At 50.9% G+C, this 24,374-nt stretch overlaps 1 protein-coding gene across 2 annotated transcripts in view; it reads left to right on the top strand.

The window, feature by feature from the left end:
- CMKLR1 (chemerin chemokine-like receptor 1) overlaps positions 1–24,374 on the top strand; it is a 61,114-nt gene that overhangs the window by 15,661 nt on the left and 21,079 nt on the right. The gene's annotated exons all lie outside the window — the stretch shown is intronic.

The following is a 24,374-nucleotide window of genomic DNA, read 5'->3' as shown; positions in this document are numbered from 1 at the left end:
GGCAAACCACCCCGTAAAAAGTCTGCCGTGAAAACGTTGTGAAAGCAACGTCACCCCAGAGTCGGAAACGACTGGTGCCTGCACAGGGGACCTTTCCTTTCCTTCCATTAGGTGAAAGAGCTCTGTGGCACAGAGTGTTAAAGCTGCAGTACTGCAGTCCTAACCTCTGCTCACGACCTGAGTTCAATCCCCGGCGGAAGCTGGGTTTTCAGGTAGCCAGCTTGAGGTTGAGTCAGACTTCCATCCTTCCGAGGTCGGTCAAATGAGTCCCCAGCTTGCTGGGAGGGGGAGGGGGAAAGGGTAGAGGACTGGGGAAGGCCATGGCAAACCACTCCATTAAAAGTCTGCCGTGAAAACGTTGTGAGAACAACGTCACCCCAGAGTCGGAAATGACTGGTGCTTGCATAGTGGACTACCTTGACCTTTCCTTTCCTGATCTGATCTAATTTCGCACACCTTCTGGTGACGTCAGGGCGAGTGGCAAATGGGAAGGAGTTGTGCAACTGAGTTGTACTAATGAGCTCCAGGACCTCTTTTTCTATAAAAAGGATCCCTGATCTTGGCCCTCAGCACAGTGGTCACAAGCAGGGAGGCAGAACTTGGACTAGCTAAGCATGACCCGCCCCAGAGGGAAGCACCTGCCAGGGGAGAGACTGTGGCTCAGTGGCAAAGCATCTGCTTGGCATGCAGAAGGTCCCCCCCACGTCCAGTCCCCAGAACCTCCACTTTAAAAGGACCAGGTGAGGTGAAAGACCTTTTTCTGCCTGAGACCCTGCAGAGCTGCTGAGCGGACAGTACCGCTCTTGGTGGACCGAGGATCTGATTCTGGTTAAAGCGGCTTCGTGCACCAGGGCAAAGGGCTCATAACCCCAACGACGCCACCCCAAACTCAAGAGTGCAGCCCAAGACTCTCCTCTGTTTGCATTCCCTGCAACTTCTAGGTGAAGGGTGGTGGCACCAGGAATGCTTTGCATGAAGGCCCCCTTGGGTCACCGCTGGGGGTGGTTTAGTTTGGCTAGCTTAGGAGTTCAGCACATGCTTTGAATGCAGATGACCCCAGCTTCACTCCTGGACATCTCCAGTTACAAGGCAGTAGGGCTGGGAGAGATATCTCAAGGGAAGCTGGTGTCCCTTACGCTAGGCAAGGTAGACCACTGTTCAAGTCTTCCATGGTGCTCAATAATTCTCATAGACGGGGGTGGAATTCTAGCAGGAGCTCCTTTGCATATTAGGCCACGCCCCCTGATGTAGCCAATCCTCCAAGAGCTTACAGGGCTCTTCGTACAGGTTCTGCTGTAAGCTCCAGGAGGATTGGCTACATCAGGGGTGTGTGACCCAGGGGTGGAATTCTAGCAGGAGCTCCTTTGCATATTAGGCCACACCCTCCTGATGTAGCCAATCCTCCAAGAGCTTACAGTAGGCCCTGTACGAAGAGCGGATTGGCTACATCAGGGGTGTGTGGCCTAATATGCAAAGGCGCTCCTGCTAGGAGTAACATGACCATCCAGATAATAGCTCTGGCTGATCCATACTTGAAGAACCAAAGAAATAATTTTGCCATTTGACTTGAAAACATTAATTTTTCTGTTGGGATACTTTCACTTGAAGGGCTATTGAGATATGGTTTTCTTGGGCCTTGGGTAAGAATGTTGAGGGGTCTACTGAGGTCTGGTGACTGTGCTTGTGGTGGCCATGTTTTCCAGCTAAGGTTGCCAGGTCCAATTCAAGAAATATCTGGGGACTTTGGGGGCAAAGTCAGGATACTTTGGGGGTGGAGCCAGGAGACTTTGGGGGTGGAGCCAGGAGCAAAGTTGTGACAAGTATAACTGAACTCCAAAGGGAGTTCTGGCCATCAGAAGGGACCGCACACCTTTTAAATGCCTTCCCTCCATTGGAAATTATGAAGGATAGGGGCACCTTTTGGGGGGCCTCATAGAATTGAACCCCCTGGTCTAATCTTTTTGAAACTTGGAGGAGAGTCACCAGATGCTATGCTGAAAATTTGGTGCCTCTACCTCAAAAAACAGCCCCTCCAGAGCCCCAGATACCAGCAGATAAATTCTCCATTATACCCTATGGGAATCATCTCCATAGGGAATAATGGAGTGTCCAGCAGACATTTCCTTCCTCATTCTGAGCTGTAGCTGATGTGAAATTGCTGTTGGAGATGCTCTGCGTCCCCTTTTTAAAAAATTATGTAAAGAATCTATATAATTGAATCAATATTGGTCCCAGGTCTGATGAAGACTGGAAAGAAACAAGTACTTAAATCGATTGGCTTGTCACCACACTACTTTGGGACTTGAATGTACATGTTTTGGACATTTGGACTGGTTTCTATATATTTCTTAGTAAATTGGTCACTAGCTTGCATTTTCTGTTGTGTTACCCACCTGGCGATTGGCAACCCTATTTCCAGCCAGAGAACCAAGAGCTCAAGTTTGGGGAGGGACGGTGGCTCAGTGGTAGAGCATCTGCTTGGGAAGCAGAAGGTCCCAGTTTCAATCCCTGGCATCTCCAAAAAAGGGTCCAGGCAAATAGGTGTGAAAAAGCCTCAGCTTGAGACCCTGGAGAGCCGCTGCCAGTCTGAGAAGACAATACTCACTTTGATGGACCGAGGGTCTGATTCAGTATAAGGCAGCTTCATATGTTCATCTATGCTCATATGTCTCCCAGATAGCATTGCTGTGGCCTGTTTGGAGGGGGGTGGGGAGAGGGGGCGATTGCAGACAGAATAAAAACAACTTCTTCCTAAGAGATAATGCCGCGGCTGGATCACCTGGACTTCTCAGTTAGCTCCGAGGGGCACAAAAAGCTCTGGGAGCATTACGTTTGCAGCTTCACCTCAACTGGACTTTGTGCTGGGTTTTCCATGTCTTGACATTATTCCTTTCACCGACTGCCGTGGGAAGGAGGGCTTCCGTATTCCCATTCTACAGACAGGCAAACTGAGGCACAGCTTGCACTGGGAGTTCACTGCCAGGGTCGTAGCCAGGGTTTTACAAGTCAGGGGGCTTTTTAAAAAGTCCGGGGGGGGCCCTTTCCCATTCACTTTCCATTGCCGCTTCTCAGAAGCTTTCTGGGGTAGGGGCAAAAGCTGGAAGCTCTGAATGTGGCCAGCTTGAGACAGCCAACCCTAAAACTTTGAAATGAAGAAGGGACTACACCTTGTGTGCTAGCGGGTTGGGGGGGGGGTGTTCCTTCCATTCCTTCTCTCTCACCCTGGCACTTTGCAGCCAGCAGCTCTATCCATCCCCTCCCCTCCCCAGCCCATTCCACGCGGCTTCCTCTGCCTCCTTCCTCTCTACCTGTTGCTTTTGCTGCCACAATGAACTGTGCCCTGCTCAGCTCTCCCGGATCTGGCCGCCACTGATGACGCTTCGCCGACTCAGCCATGGCAAAAAGAAAATGAAAAAAGCAGACTGCACGCTGGAGGTCGTCTGGAAGTCGGGGGGGGGGGCCCTGCCTGGATGTCAGGGGGCAGTGCCCCCACAGGCCCCCCTGTGGCTACGGCTAGGTCATGACTGGCCTATGGGAACTCCCCCCCCCCCCCCATTCAAATCCTGACTGTTGCCGGAACCTGGAGTCTGTTGTGCAAACCTGTGCCTTCCCCGGGAGCTGGACGGAGAGAGCAGGAGTGAACAGGGAGGCTGAAGAAGGAGAACCACGATTTTGTCACTGGGGATTTTCCTTTGCAGAAGTCGGGGGTGGGGAGAGAAAAAGAAGCTGCGATGCAGGGGAGCCAGAAGACCACGGGCAGGCGAGCCGAGGGTGGAAATGAAGGAAGAGCTGACATTTGCTGGCTTCTGCTGTGAGTTTGCTTCACCACCTTTTTGTCATTAAAATGACATCTGTTCTTGGTTCCTATTTACGGATTCCTCCGGGTGCGTTTTCATCATCACTTTGGCATCGCTGAAACAAGAGTTTCCTTGTTTGACACGAACAGGCTGTACTCGCTTTAATGCGACGGCGTCTGGGGAGGGAGACACGCATGGAGGAGAGAAGGTGGTGGGCTGCATCCTGCCTCTCCCCAGCTGGGAGTTTTTAAAGAGCTTGAGCTGCAGGTCAATGTTTGTGCAAAGGAGGGGGTGGGGGGAGGACCCATTTCTTGCTGGTGAGAACAGACAAAGCTGCCTTCTGCCGAGTTGCGCCCCTGGTCTGCTTTTCTGCGCATTGCCCTCTCCGACTGACTGTGGCTCTCCGGTGAAAAAAGTCTTTCTCAGTCCTGTTCTCTGAGAGCCAGGCGATATCATAGAATCCTAGAGTTGGAAGGGACCTCCAGGGTCATCTAGTCCAACCCCCTGCACAGTGCAGGAAACCCACAAACACCTCCCCCCTAAATTCACAGGATCGTCATTGCTGTCAGATGGCCATCTAGCCTCTGTTTCATAACTTCCAAGGAAAGAGAGCCCACCACCTCCCGAGGAAGCCTGTTCCACTGAGGAATCGCTCTACCAATCATAGAATCATAGAATCCTAGAGTTGGAAGGGACCTCCAGGGTCATCTAGTCCAACCCCCTGCACAGTGCAGGAAACCCACAAACACCTCCCCCCTAAATTCACAGGATCGTCATTGCTGTCAGATGGCCATCTAGCCTCTGTTTCAAAACTTCCAAGGAAAGAGAGCCCACCACCTCCCGAGGAAGCCTGTTCCACTGAGGAATCGCTCTAACAGTCATAGAATCATAGAATCCTAGAGTTGGAAGGGACCTCCAGGGTCATCTAGTCCAACCCCCTGCACAATGCAGGAAACTCACAAATACAAGGTAAAGGTAAAGGTAGTCTCCTGTACAAGAAAAAGAGGTGGTGGAGCTCCTTAGCATAGGAAAGGAAAGGTCCCCTGTACAAGCACCAGTCGTTTCCGACTCTGGGGTGACGTTGCTCTCAGAACGTTTTCGCGGCAGACTTTTTCTTTACGAGGTGGTTTGCCATTGACTTCCCCAGTCATCTACACTTCCCCCCCAGCAAGCTGGGCACTCATTTTACCAACCTCGGAAGGATGGAAGGCTGAGTCAACCTGGAGCCAGCTACCTGAACCAGCTTCCGTTGGTATCGAACTCAAGTCGTGAGCAGAGGGTTCCGACTGCAGTACTGCAGCTTTACCACTCTGCACCACGGGGCTCTTAACTCACAAATTCCTCCCCCTAAATTCACAGGATCCTCATTGTTGTCAGATGGCCATCTAGCCTCTGTTGAAAAACCTCCAAGGAAGGAGAGCCCACCACCTCCCAAGGAGGAAGCCTGTTCCACTGAGGAACCGCTCTAATGGTCAGGAAGTTCTTCCTGCTGTTGAGCTGGAAACTCATGATATGCCCAACACAAGTGTCAGATCATGGCCTGTCACCTTAACTCACCTTGAACAGAGCTTGTTCACAGGATGCTGTGAAGAGGCAGAAAGAGCTTCTGTTTCCCTCCTGCCCCACTTTTGCCGGTAGAAATGGCAACAGGAACCAAAGGACAAAAAAATCCCACCCTCCTTCCACTGATGAAAGTGGGGTGGGTGGTCTCCTCCCTCATCGGGCCAGTTTGGTGTAGTGGTTAAGTGTGTGGACTCTTTTATCTTGGAGAATTGGGTTTGAGTCCCCACTCCTCCATTTGCACCTGCCGGAATGGCCTTGGGTCAGCCACAGGTCTCATAGGAGTTGTCCTTGAAAGGGCAGCTTATGGGAGAGCTCTCTCAGCCCCACCCACCTCACAGGGTGTCTGTTGTGGGGGGGGGGAGGTAAAGGAGATTGTGAGCCGCTCTGAGACTCTGCGATTCAGAGTGGAAGGCGGGATATTTTGAAAAAAATATTGTTTGTTTATTTATATTCCGTCCATTCCCCCATAGGGGCTCAGGGCAGAGCACAACATAAATAATGAAATCACAATAAAATCACAGCAGCATATTAATAGAAAAGCCAATTTCAATATTCAATACAACAGAACAATCAATTTTCTTCTTCTTCTTCTTCTTCTTGAATAAGCACTGTTCCAGTGAGTTCCCCCAGTGTATGTCTCACTGCAAGTCGGGTCTTGCACCCAGGACCCAGCGCTTGCGATGTCAGGCATATTGGGTATCGTGGCCCTGAAAGTGATGGGAGATGGTGGGACCTGAACCTGGAACCTCCTGCCGTCAAAGAAGAGAAGGTGTTTATACCCCGCTTTTCTCTACCCTAGGGTGTCTCAAAGCAGATTACCATCTCCTTCCCTTCCTCTCCCCACAACAGGCACCTTGTAAGGCAAGTGGGGCTGAGAGAATTCAGAGAGAACTGTGACTGCCCCAAGGTCACCCAGCAGGCTTCATGTGGAGGAGGAGTGGGGAATCAAATCCGGCTCTCCCGATTAGAGTCTGCTGCTCTTAACTGCCACACCATGCTGTCTAACGGCCCATTGCTCGAATCCAAACAGGTGGTGCAGGTTTCTATACTGTTTCCAAAGCCTGAAGACTCTCTTTGCCCAGAGGCAACAGTTGCAGAAATGGCATGTGAAGGAAGCAAAGCCTTGTGTCACCTTGCTTAAAAGCCATCCTCTGCTCCCAGCACTTCAGGTCTTTCCAGAAGAAGAAGAAGACCACTGTAGATTTATATCCCGCCCTTCTCTCTGAATCAGTCTCAGAGCAGCTCACCGTCTCCTTTACCTTTCTCCCCCACAACAGACACCCTGTGAGCAATGTTCCCTCTAAGCTGTGGAGTCTTATGAGCAAAAATTCTACTTTGTGAGCTACTGGCATTAAAGTTGTGAGCTACTGCAGAAATCAGTTTGCTCTAGGGCTGTTTTTCCTGAGCTGAGGCAAAAATGTTTGAGCTGGAGGCTCAAAAATAAAAAAAACCCAGCTTAGAGGGAACACTGCCTGTGAGATAAGTGGGGCTGAGAGAGCTCTCCCAGAAGCTGCCCTTTCAAGGACAACTCCTGCAAGAGCTACGGCTGACCCAAGGCCATTCCAGCAGGTGCAAGTGGAGGAGTGGGGAATCAAACCCAGTTCTCCCGGATAAGAGAGCTCTGGCTGACCCAAGGCCATTCCAGCGGCTGCAAGTGGAGGAGTGGGGAATCAAACATGGTTCTCCCAGATAAGAGAGCTCTGGCTGACCCAAGACCCTGCTAGCAGGTGCAAGTGGAGGAGTGGGGAATCAAACCCGGTTCTCCCAGATAAGAGAGCTCTGGCTGACCCAAGGCCATTCCAGCAGCTGCAAGTGGAGGAGTGGGGAATCAAACCCGGTTCTCCCAGATAAGAGAGCTATGGCTGACCCAAGGCCATTCCAGCAGCTGCAAGTGGAGGAGTGGGGAATCAAACCTGGTTCTCCCAGATAAGAGAGCTCTGGCTGACCCAAGGCCATTCCAGCAGTTGCAAGTGAAGGAGTGGGGAATCAAACGCGGTTCTCCCAGATAAGAGAGCTCTGGCTGACCCAAGGCCATTCCAGCAGGTGCAAGTGGAGGAGTGGGGAATCAAACCCGGTTCTCCCAGATAAGAGAGCTCTGGCTGACCCAAGGCTATTCCAGCAGCTGCAAGTGGAGGAGTGGGAAATCAAACCCGGTTCTCCTAGATAAGAGAGCTCTGGCTGACCCAAGGCCATTCCAGCAGCTGCAAGTGGAGGAGTGGGGAATCAAACCCGGTTCTCCCAGATAAGAGAGCTATGGCTGACTCAAGGCCATTCCAGCAGCTGCAAGTGGAGGAGTGGGGAATCAAACCCGGTTCTCCCAGATAAGAGAGCTCTGGCTGACCCAAGGCCATTCCAGCAGCTGCAAGTGGAGGAGTGGGGAATCAAACCCGGTTCTCCCAGATAAGAGAGCTACGGCTGACACAAGGCCATTCCAGCAGCTGCAAGTGGAGAGGTAGGGAATCAAACCTGGTTCTCCCAGATAAGAGAGCTCTGACTGACCCAAGGCCATTCCAGCAGGTGCAAGTGGAGGAGTGGGGAATCAAACCCGGTTCTCCCAGATAAGAGAGCTCTGGGTGACCCAAGGCCATTCCAGCAGGTGCAAGTGGAGGAGTGGGGAATCAAACCCGGTTCTCCCAGATAAGAGAGCTCTGGCTGACCCAAGGCTATTCCAGCAGCTGCAAGTGGAGGAGTGGGAAATCAAACCCGGTTCTCCTAGATAAGAGAGCTCTGGCTGACCCAAGGCCATTCCAGCAGCTGCAAGTGGAGGAGTGGGGGATCAAACCCGGTTCTCCCAGATAAGAGAGCTCTGGCTGACCCAAGGCCATTCCAGCAGCTGCAAGTGGAGGAGTGGGGAATCAAACCCGGTTCTCCCAGATAAGAGAGCTATGGCTGACTCAAGGCCATTCCAGCAGCTGCAAGTGGAGGAGTGGGGAATCAAACCCGGTTCTCCCAGATAAGAGAGCTCTGACTGACCCAAGGCCATTCCAGCAGCTGCAAGTGGAGGAGTGGGGAATCAAACCCGGTTCTCCCAGATAAGAGAGCTACGGCTGACACAAGGCCATTCCAGCAGCTGCAAGTGGAGAGGTAGGGAATCAAACCTGGTTCTCCCAGATAAGAGAGCTCTGACTGACCCAAGGCCATTCCAGCAGGTGCAAGTGGAGGAGTGGGGAATCAAACCCGGTTCTCCCAGATAAGAGAGCTCTGGGTGACCCAAGGCCATTCCAGCAGGTGCAAGTGGAGGAGTGGGGAATCAAACCCGGTTCTCCCAGATAAGAGAGCTCTGGCTGACCCAAGGCCATTCCAGCAGCTGCAAGTGGAGGAGGGGGGAATCAAACCCGGTTCTCCCAGATAAGAGAGCTCTGGCTGACCCAAGGCCATTCCAGCAGCTGCAAGTGGAGGAGTGGGGAATCAAACCCGGTTCTCCCAGATAAGAGAGCTCTGGGTGACCCAAGGCCATTCCAGCAGGTGCAAGTGGAGGAGTGGGGAATCAAACCCGGTTCTCCCAGATAAGAGAGCTCTGGCTGACCCAAGGCCATTCCAGCAGCTGCAAGTGGAGGAGGGGGGAATCAAACCCGGTTCTCCCAGATAAGAGAGCTCTGGCTGACCCAAGGCCATTCCAGCAGCTGCAAGTGGAGGAGGGGGGAATCAAACCCGGTTCTCCCAGATAAGAGAGCTCTGGCTGACCCAAGGCCATTCCAGCAGCTGCAAGTGGAGGAGGGGGGAATCAAACCCGGTTCTCCCAGATAAGAGAGCTCTGGCTGACCCAAGGCCATTCCAGCAGCTGCAAGTGGAGGAGGGGGGAATCAAACCCGGTTCTCCCAGATAAGAGAGCTCTGGCTGACCCAAGGCCATTCCAGCAGCTGCAAGTGGAGGAGGGGGGAATCAAACCCGGTTCTCCCAGATAAGAGTCCGCGCACTTAGCCACTACACCAAACAGAGCCGTGACAATGTAATGTCAGAATGGGCTTTCTGCTGTCAGCAGGGCGCACCTTCTTGCCTTGCACTGGCACTGAGAGCCAGCCCTCCCTTAGTATAAGGGGATTGGCAAGCAAGGGTGCTGGGTCTGTCCTAATGAAGCAAAAGATCTGGGGTTTTCAGAGATATCATAAAGCCTTGCAGGGAGGGGTTGGGTGACAGCTCCCTTGGGCTTTGATCCCTCCGCTGGTCCAGGGAAAAGGAGAACGGGTCCCCCATCCCTTGGCTTTCGGGTGAAAAGTGCAGCTTAGGTCCCTGGATGTGGAGAGGAGGGGTTGGTGCTGAAGAGCAGCTGTGCGGAGTCCGTGCACAGCTGCCTGGGCCTCTACCCGCTCCAGGGAATTCTTCCCAGGATGGAATCGAGCGCACGTCTCGTCTCGTTCTTTGGAGACCGCATGTGGGAAACGGGAGGGAAGCAAATGGAAACAAGAAACTTCCCACATTTGTCCTGCCTGCCCACTCAAAATGTGTGGCATTTATGCTTGACTGCTAGCGGTGCAAAGATCACGTAGAAGGACTGAATGGCAGCAAATCTGGCTTCCTGGTAGAGAATCTGCTGTGTGCGCAGAAGGTCCCAGGTTCAGTCCCCAGCATCTCCCATCAAAATGCTTTGGCAGTGGGTGACGTGAAAGACCTCTGCCTGGGAAGCCCTGGAGATTCACTGCTCGTCCCATTCAGATTCCACACGCACACACACACATGTGTACCCCCACATCCTGGTACTTATAGCTTGAAAAATGATTTTTGCTCTGGGTCCAGGAGTTCTGTACTTTTGGACTTCAAATTGTGCACCCAGAAGACTGGTGCATCCTAAACAGAGAATGTACATTTCCATGCATTTGCTAATTAGGGCCTATGTTATCATAAGAACATTAGTGGAGCCCGTCTGGATCAGTGCAGTGGTCCATTTAGTGCAGTGGTCCAGCATCCTGTCTCACACAGTGGCCAGCCACATTCTGCCCTCTGGACTGGACTGGACTGGAGAGTCAACAACAGGACATAGAGGCCGAGGTCTTCATAAGAATGGAAGGAGAGCCCTGCCAAATCAGACCATCTGGTCCAGCATCCTGTCCCACACAGTGGCTAACCAGCTCCCCAGGGGCCAAGGCCTTCCCCTGATGCTGCCTCCTGGCACTGTGATTTGGAGAGTGACTGCCTCTCACCTTGGAGGTTCCTTTAGTAACCATGGCTAGTAGCTGCTGATAGACTGTCACTACAACATAGATTCAGATGGCTACCTGAACATAAGAGAAGCCATGTTGGATCAGGCCAATGGCCCATCCAGTCCAACACTCTGTGTCACATAAGAACATAAGAGAAGCCATGTTGGATCAGGCCAGTGGCCCATCCAGTCCAACACTCTGTGTCACATAAGAACAGAAGAGAAGCCATGTTGGATCAGGCCCTTGGCCCATCCAGTCTAACACTCTGTGTCACATAAGAACAGAAGAGAAGCCATGTTGGATCAGGCCAATGGCCCATCCAGTCCAACACTCTGTGTCACATAAGAACAGAAGAGAAGCCATGTTGGATCAGGCCAATGGCCCCTCCAGTCCAACACTCTGTGTCACATAAGAACAGAAGAGAAGCCATGTTGGATCATGCCAATGGCCCATTCAGTCCAACACTCTGTGTCACATAAGAACAGAAGAGAAGCCATGTTGGATCAGGCCAGTAGCCCATTCAGTCCAACACTCTGTGTCACATAAGAACAGAAGAGAAGCCATGTTGGATCATGCCAATGGCCCATTCAGTCCAACACTCTGTGTCACATAAGAACATAAGAGAAGCCATGTTGGATCAGGCCAATGGCCCATTCAGTCCAACACTCTGTGTCACATAAGAACAGAAGAGAAGCCATGTTGGATCAGACCAGTGGCCCATTCAGTCCAACACTCTGTGTCACACCCTTTGGGTGTGGTACCTGTGTTGGTCTGAAGCGACAGAACAAAGTTTGAGTCTTGTGGCACCTTTAAGACTAACAAAGTTTAAGGTTTTGCATGCATACACATGAAAGCTTCTGCCCAGAATTAAACTCTTGTTGGTCTTAGAGTCACCATTGGACTTAAACTTTGTCCTGTGACAAAGAATAGTTGGATGTAAGTCTGTCATTCAAAACTGCAACATTCAAAAACAGGGGGGGAGGGGATTTAACCTTCCATAGCAGTTCTCTTACAACTGAATCTCAAAGGGAAATTAGAGGAGGAAGAGGAGGAGGAGAAGAAGAAGATATTAGATTTATATCCCACCCTATACTCTGAATCTCAGAGTGGCTCACAATCTCTTTTATCTTCCTCCCCCACAGCAGACACCCTGTAAGGTTGGTGGGGCTGAGAGAGCTCTCCCAGACACTGCCCTTTCAAGGACAACCTCTGGGAGAGCTATGGCTGACCCAAGGCCACTCCAGCAGGTGGAGGAGTGGGGAATCAAACCCAGTTCTCCCAGATAAGAGTCCACACACTTAACCACTACACCAAACTGGCTCTGCTGCATACTGAAGCTCAAGGCAACACGTCCTCCTGGACTGAATCGAGACTCAGGTTTCCTCTCTCATCAGCAATACTTATTTCTCCATGTCTACTACCCCTCTGCATCTTACCTTAATCTAGTCAAGTCAAGCCTGCTATTTGTCATTCACCTGCTATTGTCATTTGCTGGCTACCCATCTTGATCTATGTTTACGGGAGAAGAGGCTAGAGGAAGAATGATCCATGCCAAAGATCTTGCTTCCAAAAAATGTAATGTAATGTAATGTAATGTAAAATTTTATTTATATCCCGCCCTCCCCGCCGAAGCAGGCTCAGGGCGGCTAACAGCATTTCAGGTAAACAATAGTAATAAAAACATTAAATTCACATTAAAATTCACATTAAAATCAGTCAATAATCAATAATTAATTAAAACATTCCTAAGTCAACATTGGCGGTAAACGTTACTAATCTGGCGGTAAACATTAATTCAGTTATTGGTGAACGCCTGTTTGAAGAGGGCGGTCTTGCAGGCCCTGCGGAACTGGTCTAAGTTCCGCAGGGCCCGCACCTCCTCTGGGAGTTGGTTCCAGAGTTGTGGGGCCGCAACAGAAAAGGCCCGGGTGCGGGTGCTTTGAAGTTTAACTTCTTTTGGCCCAGGGATATTCAGTCTGCTTTTCCCCACTGACCTCAGTGCTCTCTGGGGCTCATATGGGGAGAGACGGTCCCTCAGGTAGGTCGGTCCTTGGCCATATAGGGCTTTAAAGGTTATGACCAGCACTTTGTACTGGATCCGGTATACGATTGGCAGCCAGTGCAGTCCGCGCAGCCCTGGCCGTATATGCTCCCATCTTGGGAGACCAAGTAGCAGCCTGGCCGCCGCGTTCTGCACTAGCTGCAGCTCCCGGGTCCGGTACAGAGGCAGCCCCATGTAGAGAGCGTTACAGTAGTCCAATCTTGAGGTGACCGTCGCGTGGATCACCATTGCTAGGTCCTGACGCTCTAGGAAAGGGGCCAGCTGCCTCGCCCGCCTCAGGTGGAAGAAGGCTGATTTGGCAGTGGCTGTTATCTGGGCCTCCATTGATAATGAAGGCTCCAGTAAGACGCCCAGGCTCTTTACCCGCTGCGCCGTCTTCAGCGGCGCCTCGTCAAAGGCCGGGAGAGATATTTCCTTCCGCAGAGTGCCACGACCCACATGGAGAACCTCTGTCTTCGCTGGATTTAACTTCAGCCCACTCAGTCTAAGCCACGTTGCAACAGCCCGCAAAGCCCGATCCAGGTTCCCCGGGGCGGAGGCGGGCCGGCCGTCCATTAGTAGATAGAGCTGGGTGTCATCTGCGTATTGATGGCAACCCAGCCCAAATCTCCGGGCAATCTGGGCGAGGGGGCGCATATAGATGTTGAATAACATCGGGGAGAGAACTGCTCCCTGGGGCACCCCACAGTCTAGTGTGCGCCTCTGGGATCGCTCACCCCCAATCGCCACCCTCTGTCCCCGACCCATGAGGAAGGAGGAAAGCCATTGTAAGGCTAGCCCCTCAACCCCTATGTCGGCGAGGCGGTGGATCAGCAACCGATGGTCGACTGTATCAAACGCAGCCAACAGATCTAGTAACATCAGTATTGCCGCACCGCCTCGATCCAGTTGCCGCTGGAGGTCGTCCACCAAGGCGACCAGGACCGTCTCCGTCCCGTGGCCCGGTCGGAAGCCAGACTGGCACGGGTCTAAGACAGAAGCGTCATCTAGAAATCTCTGTAGCTGTAACGCCACTGCCCTCTCGATAATTTTACCTAAAAATGGTAAATTGGACACCGGTCGGTAGTTTGCCAATTCGGCCGGGTCTGCTGTAGGTTTTTTCAAGAGGGGCCGGACCAAGGCCTCTTTCAGAGGCGCTGGAAAATGCCCCTCTAAGAGGGATCTATTTATGATGTCCCGTAGAGGACATCTAAGCTCCCTCTGGCAGGATTTAATCAGCCAAGAGGGGCAAGGGTCCAAATCACATGTTGTTGGGCGAGCAGCAGAGAGAATTCCATCGACTTCCTCCAGGCTGAGTGGGTCGAAGTGGTCCAGTACTAAATCTGAAGACAGGCGCGGAGCCTCAGTTTCACTTACTGTGTCTAATGTGATAGGCAGGTCTTGGCGGAGCGATGAGATTTTATCTGCAAAATATTTCGCAAATGCCTCACAGCCTATTTCTAATTCCCTAATATTTGGTTTGCCTTGTGGCAATGTTATAAGATCTCCAATTACTCTAAACAATTGTGCTGGGCGCGATTTTGCAGATGCAATCTTGGCTGCGAAGTATTCTTTCTTTGCAGCCTTGACTGCCATCTCATAAGACCTCATAAGCGTTCTATAGGATGTTCTCGTCGCTTCGTCCCGAGTATGCCTCCACCGTCTCTCTAGTCGTCTGAGCCCTTGTTTCAGCTGGCGTAACTCCAAGGTATACCATGGTGCCAGCCTCTTGCGAGGGCGCAGAGGGCGCCGAGGTGCAATTTCATCGATAGCCCTGGATAGCTGGCCCTGCCAGACTTCCACCAGGTCATCGAGAGAATTGCCAGTGGGCCAGGGATCCCTCAGGGCTGTTTGGAACCGTTCCGGGTCCATCAAGCCCCGGGGGCGAGCCAAGATAGGCTCTCCGCCCATACAGGGTTGGGGCAACGTCTCCATACGGGCCTTAAGGGCTAGGTGGTCCGACCATGGAACCGCTTCAGCCGCGATATCGTTCACCAAAATCCCGGATGCAAAGATCAGGTCTAATGTGTGCCCGGCCTGATGCGTGGGAGTTGTGACAAATTGAGAGAGCCCCAGTGTCGCCATGGAAGACACTAGGTCCATCGCCTGAGTGGAGGCCGTGTCATCGGCATGGACATTGAAGTCACCCAGGACCATAAGCCCCGGGAACTCCAATGCCCAGCCCGCCACTGCCTCCAATAGTGATGGTAAGGCGCTGGCTGGTGCGCCAACCCCTCTCCAACATCCCACGTCAGGCCGGCACATTCAATGCCATCGATCCTTGGAGCCGGGAGAGCCCGAAAGGTGTAATCCTCCCGTATGAACAACGCTACCCCTCCCCCCCGCCCGTTATTCCGTGACTGGTGAAAGACCGAGTAGCCTGGGGGGGTCATCTGGGAGAGAGCTACTGTCTCTCCGTCCCGCACCCAGGTCTCGGTCACGCAAGCCAGGTCCATATCCTGTTGGAGTAGAAACTCCTTGAGGGTCGAGGTCTTGTTGTTAATAGACCTGGCGTTGCATAACACCAGTGACGGAGACGGGCATTTCCTCTTGGTCCCACTACCTACCACCGTTGGGATGGGAAGTAGACTAGAAGGTGGCCGAGCACCGTTTTGTCTCTGTCTCCTTCTCTTGTGTATCTGTCTATTCCCACCGTCATATCTTCCCCTCCCCAGGAGCACTGGAATCCCTTGGGCAGACATCCGCACTTGTCCGGATAGCTCACAGTATGTCCTCTTACGATTGATCTCCTAATCTATCCCTACCTGTTGTTTAACTTGTCCCCCCCCCCTACCAACTCCTCCTATTCTTGGCTGCTAACTCACTAATTACATCTTAATTTAATTAATTTAATAGCCCAACCCAATCTCCCCTTCTGATCAATTAATAAGAAATTATAAATTCAATCGATTCCAGCACAGTTAATAAATAAATAAATACTCCCTCCCACCATTCCTAGTTACTGTGCTAAAATTTGTAAATATAGATATATATAAATTAATATATAAATATATTATACATAATCAATCATTAATTAATTGACTAAAATCAAATAAATTAATTAATAACAGTTTTAGTGAAATTCATTAGCGGTCAGCAGTCAGTTGGTTCCTGGTTTATAAGTCCAAGTAATCAAAATGTGAGACCTCGCCATCTAGCAGTGAGGACAGCACCCCACATTCTGCCCTCTCTGACCTGGAAATCATTGCGCTTCCATTCTACCATGAAGGGACCCTGCCCATAATAAGGAGATTTTGGTGCAACAGGTGAAAGAATGGCTGATTGAAGGAAGCGCTCTGTGGTGCCCCGCGGGAAGCAGAGAGGGCCGTTTATGGCCTCTTTTACAGTCTGCAGAAAGCCAGAGGGAGGCGGAGAGTCACAGCAGCCGACATCATACAGAAATCCAAGATGAAAGAACGTGGCATGTTCTTGGACATCGGAGGAGCCTCTTCTCTCTTGCTTGGCGTTTCCCATCTCCTGAAATGGACATGAAAAAGAAACCACCACGCAAAGCTGTCCTTGCCGTTTCATTTACTAGCCTTTTCAGCAGCCGAGCGTTTATCTGATGAAAAGGCTCCTAAAGAGCGGCAGAATTACCGAGGAAGGATAATTCTCACCAATCCCCTTGGCTCGGGAAGCGGAGCGGCTTGTACTGCAGGCCTTCCCAGGGCGGACGGATTTGGTTCCAGCATCCTTTGGCAAGGGAAGCATCCCGTCCAGCTGCCTCCGTGGGCTTGGTGCAGGTGGCTCCCGTTTCTCCATGATGGAAGCTCCAGCCCCAGGAGTCCCAGGAAGCAGTCAGGAAACCTTGCTTCAGCCAGGGGCCCCGGATTTATTCTTATTTATTTTTAATTTTTTGTTAATTTCTAGTCCGCCCTCTCCCGCGAGGGGGCTCAGGGCAGATCACAGCAGACTGAAATAATAACAATAGGCAATAAAATGAGAAGTAAATAGATGATTAAAACAATTAAAACAATAACATTACTCCATTTCAGGTGGAAGACAGCTAATCAGGCCATAATGCGAACAGAGCTGGAACCGATGATGTCCCAAGAGGCCCGATAGGCAGACCTCAGATTCAACAGCCATAGTTCTGGCAGAGGTTGTCCTTGAAAGGGCAGCTTCTGGGAGAGCTCTCTCAGCCCCACCAGTTTGGTGTAGTGGTTAACTGAGCGGACTCTTATCTGGGAGAACTGGGTTTGATTCCCCACTCCTCCACTTGCAGCTGCTGGAATGGCCTTGGGTCAGCCATAGCTCTCGCAGAGCTGTCCTTGAAAGGGCAGCTTCTGAGAGAGTTCTCTCAACCCCACCAGTTTAGTGCATTAGTTAAGTGAGCAGACTCTTATCTGAGAGAACTGGGTTTGATTCCCCACTCCTCCACTTGCAGCTGCTGGGATGGCCTTGGGTCAGCCATAGCTCTCGCAGGAGTCATAAGAACATAAGAGAAGCCATGATGGATCAGGCCAATGGCCCATCCAGTCCAACACTCTGCGTCACACAGTGGCCAATATATGTGTGTGTGTGTATACACACACACACAAACACACACACACACACATATATATATACATACTGTTGCTAATAGCCACTGATGGACCTCTGCTCCATATTTTTATCCAATCCCCTCTTGAAGCTGGCCATGCTTGTAGCTGCCACCACCTCCTGTGGCACCTCCTGAGTCGTCCTTGAAAGGGTAGCAGCTGTGAGAGCCCTCTCAGCCTCACCCACCTCACAAGGTGTCTGTGGTGGGGGGAGAAGATAGAGGAGATTGTGAGCCGCTCTGAGTCTCTGATTCAGAGAGAAGGGCGGGGTATGAATCTGCAGTCGTCTTCCTCCACACAGTAAGTTACAAGGTGTGTAGCCCCTTCCCAGCAGCCCCGTGGTGCAGAGTGGTAAGGCTGCAGTACTGCAGTCCGAATTCTCTGCTCACAACGTGAGTTCGATCCCAGCAGAAGCTGTGTTCAGGTAGCCAGCTCAAGATTGACGATGCCATCCCAGAGTCGCTTGCACAGGGGACTACCTTTCCCTTTTTTTTTAGCCCCTTTCTTTCTGGGCTTTGCAATTCAAGAATTCTCCACCGCCTCCCTGAATAAGCACGGCACAGCAAGGCACACGCTGGCACTTAAAATGCGAGAGTTGTCTGCACGTAGCGCTGAGCTGGACCGATGAAATCTGCGTTGGGAGGGTTTTAATTAACGGCCGACTCTGATAGTTATTGGAAAGGAAATTGCGCTTTCCACTATGTTACTGGCTGCTGACGGCTCCTGAATCAGGGATTGGGGACTGGCGAGGAATTCAGCGCAGGGAGAGGTGCTTGGGTCTGGCTTCAGCCAGACTGCAAAACAGGCCAGCCCTCTTGACACAAGCAAAAGGGTTGCGGCAGCCTCCGTGCTCTACCAGGCCACGCTCTTGGGATGTCAGATTGCCAAAGCGGAGTGTGCTGCTGCTCTGCTGGCACTAGCAGGGCTGAGCCCCGGCTTTTGGGAGCCCCAGACAGTTCCAAGGGGCTCCCTCTCTTCCTCTGTCCACCACCACGAGGCACTCTTGCCCTGCCCCCCCCCATCCACGTGCACACCCTTCTGTTAGAGAGCCAGTTGGGCTCAATGGTGAAGTGCGTGAACTTTTATCTGGGAGAACCGGGTTTGATTCCCCACTCCTCCACTTGCACCTGCTGGAATGGCCTTGGGTCAGCCATAGCTCTGGCAGAGGTTGTCCTTGAAAGGGCAGCTGCTGTAAGAGCTCTCTCAGCCCCACCCACCTCACAGGGTGTCTATTGAGGGGGGAGATAAAGGAGATTGTGAGCTGCTCTGAGACTCTGAGATTCAGAGTGGAGGGTGGGATATGAATCCAATATTATCATCATCACCATCATCATCTTTTTCTCCTCCTCCTCTTGTCTCCTCTTGTCTGCTGGAGAGGAGACGGCTGAGAAGTGGTATGATCTGGGAGAGCTCTCTCAGCCCCACCCACCTCACAGGGTATCTGTTGTGGGGGAGGAAGATAAAGGAGATTGTAAGCTGCTCTGAGACTCTAATTCAGAGAGAAGGGCGGGGTATAAATCTACGGTCCTTCTTCTTCTGGCAACCCCTGAAGATTTAGGCAGAGACAGACATGGGAGGGAACAGTTCACGCCCCCTGCAGGATGGCAACAATTCCAGTGCACACCGGAAATGACATCATCGCCCCGGTTGGACTGGGTGAGCCCCAGATGGTCAACCTGACAGGAAGCAACATGCCCCAGATGGCTCTCCACCAAAGTAGGCTTGCCAGTCTCCAGGTGGGGCCTGGAGACCTCCTGGCATTACAGGCAACCTCCAGACCGCAGATATCAGATCCCTTAAAGAAAACAGATGCTTGGGAGGGAAGGTATTTCAAGATTACACCTCACTGAGCTCCCCCATCCCCAAACTCTGCCCTTTCCATGCTCCCCCAACATCTCCAGGAACTCCCAGCCTGGAGTTGGCAACCCAAGAAAAAAGGCCTTGAAAGCAGGGCCCAGATTAGGGTTGCCAATCCCCAGGTGGGGGCAGGGGATCCCCTGGTTTGGAGGCCCTCCCTCCGCTTCATCAGAAAGCAAGGGGGGGGATGTCTGCTGGGCACTATAGAGACCGATTCCCGTAGGGTATAATGGAGAATTGATCTGTGTGTATCTGAGGCTCTGGGGAAGCTTTTTTCTGAGGTAGAGACACCAGATGTGCAGCATAGGATCTGGTGCCTCTTCTCAAAACACCCTTCAGGTTTCAAAAAGATTGGACGAGGGGGTCCAATTCTGTGAGCCCCCAAAGAAGGTGCCCCTATCCTTAATTATTTCCAATGGAGGGAAGGCATTAAAAACGTGTGCAGTCCCTTTAAATATGATGGCCAGCACTCCCTTTGGAGTTCAATGATGCTTGCCACACCCTTGCTCCTGGCTCCACCCCCAAAGTCCCCAGATATTTCTTGAAGTGGACTTGGCAACCCAAGCCCAGATCTGTGTGGGAACAGAAGGAAATCTCTGCCGGACCTCTGAGCACAGTGGAGGCTGCCTGTGCTGTGTCTTCATCAACACCCCCCTCCCCCTGCTCCTTTCCAAGGCCGGCTCTCTTGCATGCCGAGCTGCTGACGGGGTGTGTACACAAAGCAGTCCCCGGACTGGCTCTGCACACATCCTTATCTCCCTTCTGGAAAGTAATGACTTTGGAAAACAAACAGAGAGAAACGTCTAAAGCATCTGCACAGATAAGCAAGCGTTTCTAATCTTCGGGAACTGCCAGATTGTCCGAACCCGGCAGGCAGAGGGAGACTTTCTGTGGGAGAATCTGAGAGAGGCCCATCCCCTGGGCATGTGGAGAGGGCGGAAGAAACATACAGAGAGGACAGAGAGGAGCTGTGCGCTGGTCTTTCCCACCTCCCACCCCAGGAGACGGACTGAAGCTCTCAGATCCCTCTCATCACTCTATGTTGTTGTTCAGTCACACAGTCGAGTCCGACTCTTTGCGACTCCATGGACTTCTTCACCCAAAGGGTGATGAACATGTGGAATTCACTGCCACAGGAGGTGGTGGCAGCTACAAGCATAGCCAGCTTTAAGAGGGGATTGGATAAGAATATGGAGCAGAGGCCCATCAGTGGCTATTAGCCACAGTGTATGTATGTGTGTGTGTGAGTGTGTGTGTGTATGTATGTATGTATGTGTATATATATATATATATATATATATATATATATATATACACACACACACACACATACATACATACATACACACACACACATATATTGGCCACTGTGTGACACAGAGTGTTGGACTGGATGGGCCATTGGCCTGATCCAACATGGCTTCTCTTATGTTCTTCTGTGACACAGAGTGTTGGACTGGATGGGCCATTGGCCTGATCCAACATGGCTTCTCTTATGTTCTTCTGTGACACAGAGTGTTGGACTGGAGGGGCCATTGGCCTGATCCAACATGGCTTCTCTTATGTTCTTCTGTGACACAGAGTGTTGGACTGGAGGGGCCACTGGCCTGATCCAACATGGCTTCTCTTATGTTCTTATGTGACACAGAGTGTTGGACTGGAGGGGCCACTGGCCTGATCCAACAGGGCTTCTCTTATGTGACACAGAGTGTTGGACTGGAGGGGCCACTGGCCTGATCCAACAGGGCTTCTCTTATGTTCTTCTGTGACACAGAGTGTTGGACTGGATGGGCCATTGGCCTGATCCAACATGGCTTCTCTTATGTTCTTATGTGACACAGAGTGTTGGACTGGATGGGCTATTGGCCTGATCCAACATGGCTTCTCTTATGTTCTTAAGGAAGCACTTCTTCACCCAAAGGGTGATGAACATGTGGAATTCACTGCCACAGGAGGTGGTGGCAGCTACAAGCATAGCCAGCTTCAAGAGGGGATTGGATAAGAATATGGAGCAGAGGTCCATCAGTGGCTATTAGCCACTATATATATATATATGTGTGAGTGTGTGTGTGTGTGTGTATACACACACACATACACACACACATATATTGGCCACTGTGTGACAACAGAGTGTTGGACTGGATGGGCCGTTGGCCTGATCCAACATGGCTTCTCTTATGTTCTTATGACAAAGTCACGCCAGGCCCTCCTGTCTTCCACCATCCTCCGAAGTCTGCCCAAATTCGTGTTTGTTACATCAGTAACACTGTCCAGCCATCTCATCTTCTGCCGTCCCCTTCTTCTTTTGCCTTCTGTCTTTCCCAGCATCAGGATCTTCTCCAGGGAGTGCTCCCTTCTCATTGGGTGGCTAAAGTATTTGAGCTTCAGCTTCAGCAAACGTCTTTTAATTTCATGGCTGTTTTAAAACATCAAAACTTAAGAGAAGCCATGTTGAATTAGACCACTGGACCATCCAGTCCAATACTCTGTGTCACACAGTGGTCAAAACCCAGGGGCCATCAGGAGGTCCACCATGTCAACAAACGTGGTGGAGTAAAATAAGGTGTATCATTGAGTGAGAAGAGTGAAGCAATACAGTGGTATGAAATTCTAGCTTGGATAAAGCAGTAATGGGAAGCAGGAAGTTCAGACCGATTATGCCTGTAAGCTGATGGTACTTGGAAAATGAAATTGAGTTACCTGTGCATACAGAGAGCTAATCCGGAATTATTGTGAATGGAATATGAACTTTTGATATGAGTAAAGAAATTGATTTTTCCATAAGTATTGAAGAGAGCATCTTTATTGGGCATTTGTGAATATTGTATATTGGAGAAGAGGCTTCTTCTAAGCGGAGTTAACACTTTTTTGTAAATCCCCAGGTGGGGGCAGGGGATCCCCCAGTTTGGAGGCCCTCCCCCCACTTCAGGGTCATCAGAAAGCGGGAGGGGGGGAGGGAAATGTCTGCTGAGCACTCCATTATGCCCTATGGAGACCAATTTCCATAGCGTATAATGGAGAAATGATCTGTGAGGGGGGCTATGGGGAGGCTGTGTTTTGAGGTAGAGGCACCAAAAATTCAACACAGCATTTGGTGCCTGTCCTCAAAACACCCTCCAAGTTTCAAAAGGATTGGACCAAGGGGTCCAATTCTATGAGCCCCCAAAGAAGGTGGCCCTGTCCTTCATTATTTCCAATGGAGGGAAAGTATTTAAAAGGTGTATGGTCCCTTTAAATGTGATGGCCAGAACTCCCTTTGGAGTTCAATGATGCTTGTCAAACCCTTGGTCCTGGCTCCACCCCCAAAGTCTCCTGGCTCCACCCCAAATGTCCCCGGATATTTCTTGCATTGGGACTGGCAACTAGGGCTGCCAATCCCCAGGTGGGGACAGGGGATCCCTTGGTTTGGAGGTCCTCCCCCTGCTTCAGGATCATCAGAAACTGGGGCTGGGGGAAGGGAGGGAAATGTCTGCTGGACACTCCGTTATTCTCTATGGAGGCCGTTTCCCACAGGGTATAATGGAGAATTGATCCACGGGTATCTGGAGCTCTGGGGGAGCTGTTTTTTTTTTTTTTTAATGTCGTTGCACCAAATTTTCAACATAGCATCTAGAGCCTCCCTCCAGAATACCCTCCAAGTTTCAAAAGGATTGGACCAGGGGGCTCAATTCTAGGAGCCCCCAAAGAAGGCGCCCCCATCCTTCATTCTTTCCAGTAATTTGATGGCCAGAACTCCCTTTGGAGTTCAATTAGACTTTGGAGTTCAGTTGCTCCTGGCTCCACCCCCAAAGTCTCCTGGCTCCGCCCCCAACGTGCCCAGAAATCTCTTGAATTAGAACTGGCAACCCTCGCCTGTTTCCTTTCCGACCGGTTTCTTATGGGCCTCCAGAAATGCCTCCTGGCCCCAATAAATGGAGCACGAGGAGGCCTTCCCCCAGGGAGAACAACCAGGCAGCACAGAGCGAGAGAGAGAGAGAAACCAGAGGAAGGACAAAGCAATAAAAGCCCAATTGCACAAGCCGGTGGGAGGCGACAGGAACGCAAGGAGGCCGCCGTGTGACGCTTTCCCCAGATAGACAGCGGGGGACGGCCGTCCGCAGCCTGCCAGCTCCCTTCCATCTGTCTCTCTTGGCACACCCGCCGTCCTTTGGAGCCTGGTAAGTTCGCTGCCTCCCTCCCTGCCTCCGTCAAGGGCTCCAGGCTGGCTCCAACCTCACTGCAGTTTGCAGTCTGCAAACAATGGTTGCCAGTCCCCAGGTGGGGGGAAAAATGCAATAGAGAGAATTGCGGAATAGGACGAGAACCCAGGAAAAAACCGTGACAAATAACGAATACCATCGAAAATATACTTATAATTATTAGTGTATGAGACTTCAGAGTATTGGATTATCACGATCCATGTCAACAATTAATATTATGAGGTAAGGACGTATCATTCATTTGCAGAACGCATCTAAGCACAGTACATCAAAACAACTGGTCTAAAGTGCTTAGTTCTACAAAGTGCTTGTAAGTGAAAGTGCCTGTGCAGATTTTTCTTCCAGAAGGAATGTATCTGAAGATTCCCGGACATCGGGGAATTATATGTATAAATCGATGTATTATATATATGTATAAATCGTATGTATAAATGTATAATTATATGTATAATGTAATGTATATGTTCTGGTCGCCGCACCTCAAAAAGGATATTATAGCATTGGAGAAAGTTCAGAAAAGGGCAACTAGAATGATTAAAGGGCTGGAACACCTTCCTTATGAAGAAAGGTTGAAACGCTTAGGGCTCTTTAGCTTGGAGAAACGTCGACTGAGGGGTGACATGATAGAGGTTTACAAGATAATGCATGGGATGGAGAAAGTAGAGAAAGAAGTACTTTTCTCCCTTTCTCACAATACGAGAACTCGTGGGCATTCGATGAAATTGCTGAGCAGACAGGTTAAAACGGATAAAAGGAAGTACTTCTTCACCCAAAGGGTGATTAACATGTGGAATTCACTGCCACAGGAGGTGGTGGCGGCCACAAGCATGGCCACCTTCAAGAGGGGGTTAGATAAAAATATGGAGCAGAGGTCCATCAGTGGCTATTAGCCACAGTGTGTATGTGTGTGTGTGTGTGTGTGTGTGTGTGTGTGTGTATATATATATATATATATATATATATATATATATATATATATATATATATTTGGCCGCTGTGTGACACAGAATGTTGGACTGGATGGGCCATTGGCCTGATCTAACATGGCTTCTCTTATGTTCTTATGTTCTTATGTACTTAGCTCATCTGGGAGAACCGGGATTGATTCCCCAGAATCCCCACTCCTCCACTCGCAGCAGCTGGAATGGCCTTGGGTCAGCCAGAGCTCTCTTATCTGGGAGAACCGGGTTTGATTCCCCACTCCTCCACTGGCAGCTGCTGGAATGGCCTTGTGTCAG

Source organism: Heteronotia binoei, chromosome 11, assembly GCF_032191835.1.
Source record: "Heteronotia binoei isolate CCM8104 ecotype False Entrance Well chromosome 11, APGP_CSIRO_Hbin_v1, whole genome shotgun sequence".
In the NCBI taxonomy this organism is placed as follows: Eukaryota; Metazoa; Chordata; class Lepidosauria; order Squamata; family Gekkonidae; genus Heteronotia; species Heteronotia binoei.
The sequence above is the reverse complement of the archived record's forward strand: the minus strand, read 5'-3'. Positions and strand labels throughout refer to the sequence as shown.